This window comes from Netta rufina (assembly GCF_964035555.1).
Source record: "Netta rufina genome assembly, chromosome: Z".
In the NCBI taxonomy this organism is placed as follows: domain Eukaryota; kingdom Metazoa; phylum Chordata; class Aves; order Anseriformes; family Anatidae; genus Netta; species Netta rufina.
In genome coordinates this window covers 5964109-5978435 of record NC_140126.1, presented here as the reverse complement: position 1 = coordinate 5978435, position 14327 = coordinate 5964109, and positions in this window count along the sequence as shown.

Sequence of the window (14327 nt, the reverse complement as noted above, 5' to 3'; positions counted from 1 at the left end):
TGGAAAAGCCCATGAAGTTTCCTTGAGAAATTGGGCCTGCATCACAGAAGGTTGCCGAAATTTCTCAGTTTCATCCAGGTGGAGATTGGAGCTCTCACTTGAAACAGGAAAATCTGCACATCCCCAGGTACCTCAGTGCGAAAGAGCAAATTAGCAAAACTTCAGGGGCTGTAAATTTTCATTCCCTGATAACCACTTTAGCAAAACTTCCCACCTAGAGTGGGAACCTCAGTATATTTGCTCAGCTTCTTTGTTTGAACAGGAAAAAAAACGAGCTCCCAGGGAAGTCTGGGGTTGTTTTGGGGCTGGAGGAGCCTGAAGCTGAAATATTGATGGTCTGTAGGGCTTGAGGCAGGGTGTGGGAGTGTGAACCCTGTGCTGGGAGAGTGGGGTTTGTCCCTATGGACAGAGAAAGACTTTTTCCCTTCTTTCCCTCTTTGCTCAGATGCTGCTGGGGATGCTCCCCCCTGCCTCCTTAGCAGACAGTTTTGCTCGGCGTGAAAGGCAAAGAACTCAGCAACGAGGATGCAGCCTCCACAGGTGGCAAGAGCAGGATTTTCCCAGCAGGGTGTCAGGGGAAGGAGTGCACATACCGAGGAAAAGGGCTGCCTTTCCTCCCCGCCCGCCGCCGGGCTGCGCCGCGGGCTGGTTCTCCTTGCTCGCAGTGCCATCTCCCGGCAGGGGCTGCTCGGGGACCGCGGCCGATGCTCGGCCTCCGAGAGGCTGCGGGGACCCTTTTTGGGACGGCTGTGCTCGGCATGGGATGCTTCCCGGGGCTGGGCTGAGCACCGAGGGGCTGGGCTTGCACAGGAAATAAAAATAATAATAATAAAAATATGATTTTTTTTTTTCACTGATCTAAGAGGTGTCCCTCTCTTCTCGCAGCCCCTCGACAAGTCAAGATTCCTCTGAAGTGTCAGATGATGAGGACTTTGCTAGAGCTGATGTCTGGACAGATAGGGTGATGCTGGGCATTGCAGCATGCTGAAAACATAAGGGTCCAAGAGAGCCCAGCTGCAGGGTCAGTGCTCCCCCATGGATATGCAGTAAGGCAGGCAGAGGAGAGGCCGGGGCACAGAGAAGTAATCCCATTTCCTTGTGGGGCTGAAGCAGCCCAGATCTCAGTGTGTTGAATTGATGTTCATCAGTGGTCCTAATTGGCTCTGGCTCTGCCTGGATCATCAATTTCCCGTGTGTGTCTCCCAGGCTGGATCCTTCCTATGGGATCCTGCCACCTCCAAGCCCCACTTTGGGATTTGGCCTCTCTCTGCCACTCCCAGCCCATGCTACAAACATGCAGCCGAGCACATTTGAGAAGGATTTGACACACACTGCACCCCATTTTTAACACAAGCTTAACCAAGCAACACATCGAGCTGTCAGCCTGAGGGATGCCAGAGATTTTGGGGCCAGGACAAATATGCTGGGGGAGCCTTACCCAGAACTGGGTCTTCACCATCTCTGGGGCAAGTGTGGGGCATCCTCTTATTCAAAGTCTTGATAAATCAACTTAACACCCAGTTGTGGCCTGCAGAAGAGCGTGGGAGACTCATCTTTCTCTTTCCTGGATGCTAAGACAGGTTGTTTTCCCAAGAGGTACAAAAGCCCTGTGCTTCATGCAGGAGTCCTCAGGCTGTCAGGAGGGAGCAGGTTTGCACCAAGCAAGAAGTTAGACCAGATGATCAGATGGTCCCCCTGGCCTCTAAGTTTATGTGGCACTGCTTAAAGGGTTGGGAGCTCTGCTTCGGTCGGTTGGTTTAAGCAAAAAACCTTTGAATTTTGATTGCTTTCCCATTCAGCTAAATCCCAATTCAATTTTGCCTGGACAAGTTTATCGTCTCCCTCCTGCCAGCCAGGCACTTCAATCTTTAACAGTGTCTTCTGCTGCCCATTGAGTTCAGGCTGCTTCAGCCCTTTCCGGGCAGAGCCAAGGGGACGGGGCCATCCCAGGGCAGGCAGCTCCACCTGCCAGCTTGCCCCAAACCCTGTCACAAATCCACCAGAAACAGGCAGAGGCTGGGGCTTGAGGGGCTGGTTGGAATGATGCTCACAGCACTGGTCAATCCCTTGCATCCCCAGCATCCTTAAAGCTGAAGCAGGGAGGGGAAGGACTGACAGGTAGAACAGTGCTGGCTGCTGAGAGAGGCAAGAAAAAGAAGTGGGAAAAGGAGCAGGGTGAAATGGGAATGTATTCAGTGGTTCTTGTACCAGCAATGGACACAGCAACAAGAAAAGTCTTCGGACCTAAGCTTCAACCCCTAAAATCATTATACATAAGATTTGTTAAAACATGCTCCTGCTCCTGCAAAGGATGTGGTCAGCACAGTGCACACCAAAATCTTGACATTTCCTTAGAGATGATTGTGAATGAAGATCATTGAACAGTTTCCTCATGGAACAGAGCCTTCTCCTCTTGCAAAGCTGCTGAGAGCATCTGCCAGCCTTGGGTGCAGAGCAGAGGTGAGGAAGGTACCATGGATGGAAGGTGAGACACCCTGCACTGGGTGTCCACAGATCCCATCGCATCCACAAGGCAGTTTTCCATGCTGGGCGAAGCACAGAGTGAGCTGAGCATGTGGGAAGTGATGCATTAAAGCCCTAATTCTTGTTTATCCACCACCCAGACAGCATGGGTGGGAAGAACACAGACACCACAAGCATTAAAGGTCTGTCTGCTGGGAGAGCCTTTCTTTGCTCAAGCTCCTCTCAGGAAGAAGTGGCTCTCGATAAAACTTTCAGCGGCGCTGATGGCAGACTGAAGCAGAGCAGCAAACGCAGTCCCAGCAGGAGGCTGTTTAGGTTATTATTTTAATTAATTGCACATGTAGCTTAACTGAAAGAAAAATAGAGACGTGACACCCAATTATTCAAATCAGTTCCTGCCAGTCGCACACCACCGCTGCTACCACTGCCCCGACACAAAGCTCTGCCCTCCGCTTCCTGCAGAAAGGCTGGGGGTTTGCATCTCCGGGCTGCAAGACTTTTCTTGCTGTGCAAAATGGATGAGGAATTGCGAATCTGCCCCAGCGTGTTCCCACAGGGGAAGGCATTTACCAGGGTTGGTGAATTAACCTCTCCCGTGGCAGCTGCCCCCCCAAAGTCTCGTTGTCCATGATACAGCACAGGCTGCTCCCGAAGAGCCTCCCAGGCACCAAGGGAGACAGCAGGAGATGCAGCCCCACAGCCAGAAGTGTTCCTGGAGGGAAGCTCCCCCAAAGCAAAGTCCAGCTCCACAGAGATCCTAAGCAGACTCCAGACACTCAGGATGAGTTCAGGAAGCCGGAGCAGAGTGCTTCATGCTGGGAAAGCCAGAAGTTTTCTTCTGTAGTGACCAAAAACATTAAAATTGGGCTGTCGGGCTTTTTGGGATTGGAGCTTTTGAACACAATTCCCCTCAGGAACAGGTGTCCCCAGAGGCCCCCAATCGCTGCAGAGGACAGGTGAATGGGTAATTTGCCTGATTTAATGTGATTTTAAAAAATCATGGCTGCTTACAAAACTCAAGCTAAAACTGCAGATGTCTCCTCCTTTGTGATCTGGTGTTCATTAGCATTCTGCTTCGTTAGCTTGGTGGGGCAGGGGCCAGGCTCTCCCCCCGTCACTGCAGGTATCAGATACTTCTTTTCTCCAAAGGTCTAGCTGATTAACAAGTCCAATTAAATTCCCAACTGCTCTTCCCAATTTGCATTTCCCTTTGATGTTTGCTCCTTGTATCTGAGACCTGAAAAAGACCTGGTGTACCCCAAAACTATTTTTTTTTCAACTACACTAGCTAGTCTGATAGAAGATGTCATATTTCCCTGAAATTCTGGCTTTGTCTGTGTGCTTAAATTGTCACAGCAACGAAGCCCCTGCCACCTTCTCCCTGTGTGTGCAGATAAATTTACTTGTCACGTTATTCCCAGTTATCCTCTGTCTGCTTTTGGTCCTCAGCCTGCAGCCACTGCATCTCACCCCACGGCTTCTTTCAAAGCACTTCAGAGCAGATGGTGCCCATGGTCTGCTCTGTGCAGAGATGGAGGAACCAATTTTAACCATCCTGGGTTGGGATGCAGCTAATTAATGTTGTTCCCTTTCTCCCCTTCTCCTCCATCCCAATGATGCTGCAGCCACAGCAGAGCAGCAGAAATTTCCTACACCCTTACAGGGTGCAGCTTGAGATCTGCACCTTGCTACCTGCTGGGTCCACCAGGAGGGGACAGGGACCTGAAGGGGAGGCATGTGTGGAGGTGATGGGGCTGTGTGCTACTACCCCAATAATGCCTCAGCAAAGCATCATTTCTCAGTGAACATCTGCCTACGTGAGGCTTTGGTCCCAGACACTTTGCCCCAGGTTCAGATCTGTGCTGCAGCCTGCACCGTGTCTCTTCCCTGCAGACTGCCATCCTGCAAGCCCCAGTGTGATGCAAGGAGATGCAGAGCATCTCGTGAGCCTGGGGCAGACTCAGGGCAGTTATGGCTAATCTCATGAGCAGTCCCGTAAGAAGCTGCCATCTCTGGGTTTTCCTTCTGACTACAAACCCCATGGGCACAGACATGAATCTCCATGGATCTCCTTGATCCTGAGCCACTCCTGGGTGAGGTGGAGAGGAACCACTTTTCAGGGATGCTCTGGCATCCATAGCTGCATGCAGACACACACCTTCAACTCCCGTCTCTACAGTGCAGGGAAAGGATGCAGGAATGGGCACGGGATGTGTCCCAGACTATACAGTGACACTTGGTGCCCCTGCAGATCCTCTGCATGCCATGTTCTTGTCCCCACATGGGATCCCACTGTGGTTTGGGCAGGGCACGCCAAGCTGCAGCTGGGTTATGTCGTGTTAATGAAGTCCTCGCAGGCAGATTCATGAATCTTGTGGCTAACAGTCCAAGAAAGCCCAGCTCCCATCTTGAAGGAGGCAGGAATGTTTTCGCTTTTTTTTTTTTTTTTTTTTTTTAATGACAAAATCCAGAAGGGCTTGGGGAGCCAAGAACCCTGGATAAATGGTGCTGAGCTAGTGCCTCATACCCCAAACTCCAGAGACAGAGCAAGGGCTGACTTGCCGGGCCCCAGCTTGCTGAGCACCCATCAGGCATGCAAGGAGCTGGATCAATTCCCACCAAGGCCACCAGCCTTTGCAGCCACACCAGCAACTGCCAGTCCAGACCCATCAGCCTTCCTCATCACCTTCATCCTCCTCAGCATCCAGGCATGCTTTGGTACATGAGCCGCAGCAACACTTCGCCTTGGGAGGGCTTAGAAAAAGCTGCCTTGCATCATTCCTCAAATAGAGAACAGCATGAAAAAAATAAATAAATAAAAATAAAAAATGTGGTTCTATTACAGAACTTGTTACAGACTTATTCCAGGAAAAAAAAAAAAAAAAAAAAGTTCTAGGTCAGGCCAATTTTCTTCTGCCTTCTCCAGAAAGAGGGTGACAGGTACCAAGATGAACCCAGAGCCCAGCAGACCAGGCAAAGCCCAGCTCCTGCCTCTGCCACTGGGAATCTGAGCCCCCTCCTTCCAGCTGAGGTGGCCCTGATGGAAATTCAGCCCCGAGGAAGGGCAGGCTTGGCGTGGGATGGTGCCTGCGGACAGCTCGGATTTATTTGCGACAGGGGAGTTTTCCAAAACAAAGGGAAAAGAGGCTGTTTCAGTAGAACCCAAACCTTTTGCCAGAAAGGTATCGTTTTGGTGACACACTTAGAGGAAAACACTTGGTTCAAAGTTTAGATTTATACTTTATATGCTATTGCAATTCACTCACAATACGTTATGTAATATATATCACAGACCCAATTTGCATGCTGAATTTTAATATAACAAAAATGTTGAGAAAGTGTCACTTCAATTTTCCAGAACAGCCCTGAGGAATGTTTGCTTGACCAGAAATTTACATTTTTCATTCCTATTTGGAACAACAACAACAAGGAGGTCGATATTTCCCACGAAACAGGACTCTGGGACTCTGACCCGCTCTCCTGGACAGCTTGCTGAGAGCAGCTTTAAAGGCAGAGCAGGCGAAATGCTTTCACTGCTTTCTGTTCCCCGTCCTGTCCCGCGCCGCAGCAGCCATCGCCTTCAAAAGAAAGAGCTCCTCGAAGTTGCAGGAAGAGCAAAAACCCTGAAACCGCCCCGCCGTGCCCCGAAACCATTCCTCTTCAGAGAGCACTCCCTCTGGGCAAATGAACTTCAAATAATTCCTCCCTCTCCCCCCCTCCAAAGGAGCCCTAATGACACCTTGTCCGTGAACTTAATGTGTTTTAAACTATCTCCATGCCTGGCCACATACTTGGAATGTCCCCTAAGGACTGCTAAAAAGTCACAAGCAGGAAAAAAGGCAAAAGCTTCAGCCGGGGTCCCTGGGCTCCCACCCCCGCGGAGGGGAGGGCTCGCCGGCACTGTGCTGCCTCCTGCGCTCCTGGGCAAGGCTCCTGGTAGGCACAGCAGCTCCAGGACACCAGGACACCAGGCAGGGTTTGAACTTTTCACCATTTCCCCCTGCTTCTCCCCCTCCTTCCCCGTCTTGAAGGGGAATTTTTTTTTTTTTCTTTTCGTTTTGCAAAAGCCCTTCAGGAAATGATTTAGGAGCGGAGAGCATGGTCAGCTAATGGGCTGCAGCTGAGGCGACGCGGGGCTCTGCTCGTGTCCCCGAAAGGGCTGCCTGCTCTCACATGCCTGCAGCCACGGGGGCTCTCCTCGTGCCCATGCACACAGGGCACAACCTGGCTCCTCTGGCCAGGCAGAGCTCAAAAACCTCCAGAAAATAACCAAACCCCCCAAATCTACAGAGCAGCAGCTCCCTTCCACGTGAGTTGTTGGGAAACAGGCACTGGGCATTTCATGCCCTTCCCCTCCTGCATTTGCTGTGTGTCCTTGTGCACATCACCTTGCTCCAGGAGACCCAACAGTAATAAACTAGCAATGCCTGCCTGACAGGCACCAAGGTGCCTGCCTGCATCCACCAGCTCTGGGCAGAGCTCTGGGTTGATCTCAGGGAGACTGTATGTGGGAAGGTTGATGGCTTCCCTTCTGTGGGCTGCTCAGAAAAGCAAGCCAGACTTCAGGCATTAGCAGTACGACAGCAAAGTGCCGTCTGTCTGGGAGGCTCAAGGAGTTTTGGAGTTGCAGACTGCCCACCGCTCTCACCCCACCTCGCCATCACCTGTACCTTGAGTTATCACCTTCATTTTCCTGCTGATTTAGGGAGGCAAAAAGCATCCTGCAGCAGGGCAGAGACAGCATCCCAGAGTCCTGGTGGTTCCACACCACAGGGCTGATGGCACAGCAGCCAGCCAGGGACATGGGGATCCTCACTCCTCATGTTGCTCACTAACTGGTCATCTGGGGTCTCTTGCTCTGCTTATCTTTCCAGAGGAATAACTGTTGGGAAAAGGTTCCCAAGACAGCCCAACCTCTGCCTGTTTATTACAAAGACAGCTGCAGGTGACGGGCAGGATGCAGGGAGAAGGCACATTGCCGTGGGAAGGTTGGCACTCCTGGCCACAGGGCAGGAGACACCTGGTAGGTCCCCCTCCACCATGCTTCAGCAGTTGAAGGCATCTGCTGCAGGGAAGGGAACATTCCTCCCGGGTCTCTCCAGTGGTGCTTGGAAGCCAACAAATGTGTGGACGCTTCAAAGTGAGTGACTTGTTGTGCCTCACAGCCTGATCCTGGAAGTGGTTTATTTTGAGTCTCCGTAACAAAAAGCCCATGGGCCAAGGGAAGTCTGTGTAGTGCTTGGTCCACAGAGTAAACCCCACCATGTCTCACCTGCATCTCCCTAGCCTGAGGTCAGCCTTGGCTGCACAGGACGCCCTCAAGCTTGGCAGCAGTTGTGGAAATGTGTCCCCAGCCCCAGCCAGGCAGTGTGTTGGCTCGGTGACCGTGCTATGGAGGATGTGGGGGGAAACATGGCTGAAAAGAAGCAACAAGCCTGCTCTCCAAGGCCCATATCACCTCCATGTATAAAGCACCTGGAAGCGAGCTGCCCATAGGATAACTGAGTGCAAACAATGCAGGGAGCAGCACCCTGCAGTGCTTGCAGCATCTCAGAGCTGCCCAGACCTCCCTCCAGCCCCATCTCCTTCAACTTCCTACACTCACTGCAGAGCCAGCTCTCTAGACAAAGATTTCTGCTTTATTCACAATCTTTCAGGTTCCCAATTAAAAACTGCAAAATTCTTGAGATTAAAAAAAGCAACCACGCAAGCCCCAGGGTAATTTTACCATCCGCTTAAAAAAAAAAAAATCTTGAAAATATTCATGAGAAAAAATGAAAACAATTCTTCCGTCCTTTAGAAAAGCCTTACAATTTCCCAGCCAGCCCAACCCAGATGCTGCAGGAATTGAATCGATATGCAGAGCAGGGCTGGGGCTGACCCTGGGGCAGGTGAACCTCCAGCCCCAAAGCACTGTGCTGGCCACAATGGGGCTTCTGACAGCATGTTGTAGGGCAGCAGGCAGGGGAAAAGGACACATATGTCCTCCTCCCGTGGTCTTTTCCACCAAATTAAATTCACATTGCATCGCACTGGCTTGTCGTGGGCATATACTTGTTCCTTTGCTTCCAACACTCCAGCAGGGAACACTTCGTAAAGTTGTCCAGTTTGCTTCCCCGTGCCTCCACCCAACCCTGTGCTAATTAACAAAACATTCCTGTTAATACATGTGACACCAGCAGCATCAGGGAGCAGTGACAGCCCCAGGGCCAGGCCTTGTCCCGATTCCTCCATCCCTCCTTTTTGGAGGATGAAGCCAGGTCTGGATGCAGAAGGATGAGCCAGCCACCACATTCCCTCTGCACACTCAGCTCCTCAGACAGGCAGTCAGAGAGCTTCTTCTTGGGCTGCAGGAGAGCCATGGGAGAAAAAAAAAATAAAATTAAAAAAAAAAAAAGTTTTTTTAATTTTAAAATTATGCTTTTAACTTTTTTTTCTTTTTCAAACTAAAAATATCCTCTAGTTTTAAAGTTTCCAAGCACAATGCCCTGAAGAAGCAAGAATGACAGATGCTGCCGACTACAGATGTTTTGCTTTCTTTCTTTCTTTCTTTTTTTTTTTATTTTAATTAGTAATATTTTCCACACCAAAATTCACAGATGGCTATTTGTGTCCCTGCCACTGGGTCAGGCCAGGACCAGAACGACCTGCTGGGGACATTGCCCAAGCGGTGGTTATATTTAGGCAGGACTTTGTCTCTGCCTTGTTAACCTGTTGGTTGCCGTTGGCCCACTGGGCACACCCAAAGTGCCCTGGTGCTCAGCTCTGAAGCCTCCTGCTCCTTTCCTCTAGGGACATTTTGGGCAAACAGCTCTGCACAACACCTTGGGAAGCTAAGCTGGCTCCATCATATGGCTCTGCCCATGGCCATACCTTGCTCCCATACACATCCCTCCACACTATGAGTTTTTTGGGGATATCACAATTCCAAGCCACCCCTTTGCATTTCATCCTTCAGGTGTCCCGTGCAGAGTTGGTTTACACAGCGTCACAGTGTAAAATCAGGCAGTAAGGGTGCAGAGCCAGGCTCAGGACACCATGTGGTGAGATGCTACCACAAAATGAGCTTTTTCCCAAGAGCAACATCAGCTGATTTCAACCTCGGTCTTTCCAGGAAGGTTTGTGTTACCATCCTGGAAAGGTGACGAGCTTATAGAGAGCACCACTGCCCATATGACACCTGGCAGGAGGAGAGGGCAGGCTCTGCACCATGTACTTCTGTATTTTATATGGCAAGTATTAGCCAAGAGTCCTTCTCACTGCCCCACTAGCCTGCTGGAAGAGTATTAAAAAGTTTCCCCAGGTTTTCAAAGCACTTTGCTCTGATCAAAGCTTTTGCTGTACAAGAACAAACTCTTGGAGCTACAGACACTTCTTCTTCTGCAGTTCACCAAACTCCAGACATCAGCTTGGTGAACTGTGGTAGTGAAAACAGCAAAGTGAGAAGCAGGGATTGTTAGGAAGGATCAGAGAAGAAATCAGCCGATGTCATTACAGGAATGGATTGAGCCATGTATCTCTCTGCCTGGGGCGTGGAGTGTGGTCTGCTCCTATTCCTTTGGCAAGGTGAAGGTGGAAAAGGTTTGGAGACAACTGGCAGGGATGAGCAGAGGGCTGGTAATCAGGTGGGAGGCAGCTAATGAGGCTGGGACTGTTCCACAGCAGAAGGGGTGGCCGCAGGGGGAAACAGCATGGCAATATCTTGGGATGGGTGGCACATCTGAGCACAGTACCCTGTCCATGCTGCTTGTGGGGCTGTGGCAGATCCCTGTGGGAAAACAAACCCAGATTCCCCAGGACAGGTCATTTCTGCTCTGGCAGCTTGTGTGTGCCTGGGGACTTGCCTTGCACTCCTGCATCTTCAATGGAAATGTCACGCTCCGTCAGCAGCAGAGCCCACCCTCAGAGGGAGGGTGGTCAGAAGAGGAGAGATGCTCACAAAAGGCTGGGAAGGGAAAGAATGAAAGGTGTTGCTGATGGAAATGCTGAATGCCACAGTCTGTCAGAGCCCAGAGGTCTTGCAGCTCAGGAATGATACACGCTTAATGAATGCTAACGAATCAGCCCTAATTAGAGAACTCTGACTCTCGCTCTCTGTGTGACATGCATTACAAGACACCAAAGCAGAGGACAGAGGACAATCCATTTTCTTGGCTCAGGGCATGGAAGTTAGCTCCTGGTTCCCCTAACAAACACATGCTGGTTAGCAAAGCTCAGCCATCTCCTGCACCAGGCTGTCAAGGAGTCAAACCAAGCAGAGCCATCAGCTTCTGCATAACCACAGCACCTAGAGCACCCAGGCTTGGGATGCACCATTCATTTTGGGAGCCACTGGGCTGGTGAAAAAATGCCAGAACCGTGGAGGAAGGGGGACTTCAGGAGACACATAAAAAAAAAAAAAAAAAAAAAAAGGCAGATTGGGAAAAAGGACTGGGCATGACCAGCGTGGCAGTTTCAGGGGCATCCATCTCTCCTGGGTATGAGTGATATCTCAGGATGAGCTAGCTTGCAGGGGAGCCTGCCAAAAGTCTGTAACTGGGTGACCCTTTGCTAGCTACATTTCTGCTTCATGTCAGTCAATGCAGCTGAAATCCTTCACCTTCCCCAGGCCAGGAGGTTTCATCTAATAGATCCCGAGTGCTCCAAAGCCCAGCCAGGTTTGTGCTGCGGGGACACGGCTGTCTGCCTTTTATTGTATTTTGTTCGTCTATTCTGTTATACTGCACAATAAAACGCCAGCTTCCCCCTCTCATTAGCCACTTGCTTGTGCTTGAAGCGTGCTGAGTGCTCTCGCGTGCCTGAGCAGAGAGGGGTAATCTGCTCTCCGGGAGTCCCTCACCTCCCCGCAGACCCCTGTGCATCGCCATTGTCACAAGTGCAGCCACCGCATTCATGTACCAGGTGTTGCACACAGCCACAGCAGCATCGTGGGGCATCCGCTCCAAAGCTGCCTTCTTTGGGCTGTGGGGCTGAGCCTGCAAAAACTAGGAAGAGGAAAATTCATGGTTATCTGGGTAACTTTAATTTGTCCTCTTTGTGCTCGCACCTCCTGCGTTAAATGAGGAAGGGGGACGTATAAAAAGTAGTAAGTCTGTGTTGTTAAAGACAGCACTGTAATGTATATGTGGGAAGAGGCAGAAGAAATAATGTACTTGGGCAATAGCAAACCTGCTGTTTTTTACTTTTCTGCCTTATGGATTTTCACTTGTAGATTTTTGGTTTAGTCTTGTTGCTGTTTTTAGTATTTTTCTGATGTAAAAATGAGGAAATTCTGTGGGTGTGGTGGTGTAGCAAATTATTATGCTCCTAGGATGGTGGGAAGTGAGCAAAGCTAATGTGGGCTTTGGCATCAGACAGCAAATCCAGGCAGCATTTGTGCCGGAGAAAGACAGAGGATCCATTTGTTCATGCAGAGAAGAAAGGAGAGGCAGGAGCTGCCATCACCCTACCTGCAGCCGGGCAGGTCTTGGACTCTGCTTCATGGACCCTAATTCGAAGGACTAAATGGGGCCATGAGCTCACAAACACCTCCTGCTCCCTCATCATACAGGCAGGGGTCTGTGTCCCCAGGGCCACCTGCAGCAACTCCTCTCATTGTGACCTGGAGATCTGCTAAACCTCCTGTCTCCAGCAAGGGCCAACAGTTCCCTCTCCTGGGAGGATGGTGGAGAAAAATTCCTTTGAGCTCCTTCTCCCATCTGGGGAGGACATGAAAATCAGATGTCCCCATTCCTGGAGCGTCCTCCCCACAAGCCACATCCAGAAACGTCCTGTCCCCAGCACCACTGCCCTTTCCCTCACTCCTTGCTGTCCTGCTAGCTGTTCAAATGGAAAGACAATGCACAGTTTCTGTCTTTTAATTAGTTTATTTGTTACTGTTCACTTTTCTTTAGCCTTTCCCTGAGAAGGAAACAAGCTATTTCCAGGAAATTTGAGCTTGTTTTTGTTTAGTTTCTAAAGTAAAGCCTTTACTTTCCTTATTGTGGAGAAAAGCTGGGCAATGTATTCCTAAAATAGTGAAGAGCAAATGCTTCCCATTTTTTAGATCTTGTAGTTCTTTTTCAAGCTGATCTCCAGAGTCTGAAAACTAAGGTTTTTTAGAAGTTGGATGTTATTAACAACCAAATAGAGCATCCAGCAGCCCCTCATTTTGATCTCTGGTTCTCAACAGGTAATTCTTCATTAGTCTGAAGCATGTAGTTATGTTTCTCCCAATCAGATAAAATATCCCTTTTCTGAGTCCTTTCAGCCAGAAATCCCATTAATTTTATCTGGGGTGATAGGTGAGAATAAATGGGATGTTTCTCTTTTCTTGACCCAAGGAGTGAGGGACCAAATTAAGAGCACTGGGAGGAAGAAGCTGAAGATAGATTTTGATGATGAAGGAGGAGGAGGGGAAAAAAAAAAAAAAAAAAGGTGTTGCTGAGGAGGCACAGGCTTTGTGCCATCCAGGAGTGATAGCAGCAGGGTTTGCGAGAGGAGGGTGTATTAAGACATCCTTAAAAAGCAGCTCAGGATCCAGCAGAGACATTAATATTTTACCAACCTAAAGAAAGCCTTGTCCCCCCTTGCCCTGCCTGATTTGGGGTGCAGAAGCCCTGCGGCAGAATTAGGTTATTGTCTCCATACCGTGACTTGACTCCATGCTGAAGGTTGCAAGGAGCTGCCTGTAGCACGGTTGTCTCCGCGTGGCTTGTTTAAGTGCAAAGCAATGCACCTGGGGAAAAACCAAAGGATGCACACGGTCGTATCCAACAGAGATGTGCCAAGAACAAGCCATTATCCTTTCAAAAGTTGAGCTGGTGCAGACAGATTTACAAACGTCTTAGCCTCCTGTTCATTAGCAGTCAAAGAAGCAAGCAGAAAGCTGTGCTTTACCGGGAGAGGACTGGAGAAAACAGCCGTGCGATGGCACTGACCGTGCTGAAGAAGCACCTCTGACTCTGCGTGCGGCCTTGACCTCTGGCTCAGACAAGACATGGGGCTGGAAACAGTGTGGGGAGAGGTGACAGCACTGATCAGAGCCATGGAACAGCTCGGACACAAAGTGACGAAATGGGTTAGGATTCTGCAGCTGAGAAAAAAAAAAAAAAAAAAAAAAAAAAAAAAAAAAAAAAAGAAAGCTGAATGGAGATGTCAGGAAAAACCTGGCAGGTAAAAAATAGGAACCAAATGAAGTTTCTCTTTGCTGTTTCTTACAATGCAAGGGCAAAGAAGCACCCAGGGAATTCACCAGGCATTGGGCTTAAAATGAACACTAAAGGGTGATTTTTTTTTTTTTCCAATATGTATTTAAATTGTGGGGCTCGTTTCCAGCAGATCTTGTAGATGACAAGGGTTTCGACTGTTTCCAAAAGCAACTAAACAAATTAGTGGAAAAAAAAAAGATTCCCATCAAGAGCTATTAAGGGCAAAGATACCATCTTGAGAGGCCTGGGAGCAGAGAGGGTATGGCCATATGCACCCTGTCTGTCATGCTTGTCTCCAAAACTTTCATTACTAGGAAGTGGCAGCAGGCAGATTTGGGAGGAGGAGAGTCATTCTGCCCCTCACCACCTGTCCTTGTGTTTTTTGGTAGAAATTCTGGGTAGGCTGGGGACAGGCCATGGGAAGAAGCAGGGGTAATTACTGTTTGGGCACAAACCCAGGGAGAGCTGGAGAAACTGGCAGGGAGTAGAAGAAAGCTAAGTCCAGCCTCTTTCCCTCTACATTTCAGCTTGTCTCCTTAACAAGATGTGCCTTCCCTTTCAAACGTCTCTGTGGCCAGTAGGGATAGAGGCGCTGTCAGAGGGCAGATGATAAGAACAACTGTTCTGAGGCTCACCACAAGTCCCTGACAGCAG